Source organism: Austrofundulus limnaeus, unplaced genomic scaffold (genome assembly GCF_001266775.1).
Source record: "Austrofundulus limnaeus strain Quisiro unplaced genomic scaffold, Austrofundulus_limnaeus-1.0 Scaffold195, whole genome shotgun sequence".
Taxonomy (NCBI): domain Eukaryota; kingdom Metazoa; phylum Chordata; class Actinopteri; order Cyprinodontiformes; family Rivulidae; genus Austrofundulus; species Austrofundulus limnaeus.
The window spans coordinates 418,883-420,165 of NW_013952597.1; positions in this window are offsets into that span (position 1 = coordinate 418,883).

The following is a 1,283-nucleotide window of genomic DNA, read 5'->3' on the forward strand; positions in this document are numbered from 1 at the left end:
AGTTATCTGTGTTTGTCTTTTAGCAAAATATCTTTTTAGTCACTGGGGAATTTTAATAAAACTCAGAAAGTGATCATTAGATGTGCATCTACAGTTTGATTACCTGTTGAAATCAACCAGATTCAAGATGGCTGCCACAGCTAATCAACCATAGTAAGCACAAAAATGGCTACAACCCCAAAAATATTACAGATATTCTGATAAAGTTTTGTGTGGTAGTAGCTCACGTGTCAAACTCAAGGCCAGCGGGCCAAATGTGGTCCATCGCTGCATTTTATGTGGCCCGCAAGAGCGTCAAAGATGTATTGTCTTAATATAAGTGTATGCTGCGTTAAAGCCAGTGTTGACCACATCTTCCCATAATGCATGTTGATTATCTTACATGTAAAGTGACAGCATCCCACAGCAGAGAAGAGGTTGCCAGTTTGCGTCCTGGTCTTTCTGGGTATGTAGATCAAAAAGGCATACATTAGATTAAATAGTAACTTAATTGTCCCTATGTGTGGTCCTTATGGCCTGGACACTTATTGATGGTGCCTTTGGTGACAAAGTTGCCATTGAACCCTGTGACCCCTAAAGGCAAAGCAGGTGAAGACWACAGATCAGCCTAGCAAAGCTGACCGTTTGCAGGTATCTTGCAGATGTTCGGGAGAAAGTGAAAAATGTGATCCCCAGGTGCCGTCATCATTGTAGACGATGATGTGATGTTGCTTGTTATCTTTATGCACCTCGAACTGCTTGAACCAGGCTCCAATGAAGTTCAGAAGCAGCTCTGAATGTAGTTCTTGATTAGACTTGGAGCTTTTCCAGACTGATTTACCCACTAATGTACGACTTGAAGCCAAGAAGATGCAGCCTCCTGTTTCTGTCCGGTTTTAGGACCTGTTCGCTGCAGTCATGACCTGAGGCATTTGTCAAAAAGAGTAACCTCAAACGTGAGCAACATTTCCCACAGATAAATGTTTTTTTTAAAATACTTGTTCCTTCTGCTTTAAAACACCCACCTCTTTTTGTTTTATTTATTTATTTATTTATTTTACAGCCAGCCATTAAAATGCAAACACCCACGCCAAAATGATCATTGAAAACAYGGCAGAAACAAACGACTTGGGAGAAATAGCCGCCGGCGGAGAAATCGCTTTCACCCTTAATGCTGGCAGCTCTGACGATGAAAAACAGACGAGCAGAGAAGTGCTCTCACCCCAACCCCCCCCCCACCGCAACTCTCCCTGTGACACCAAGAGAGATATTTACCCTGTGAAGATCTTGACATTTCGCTGCGC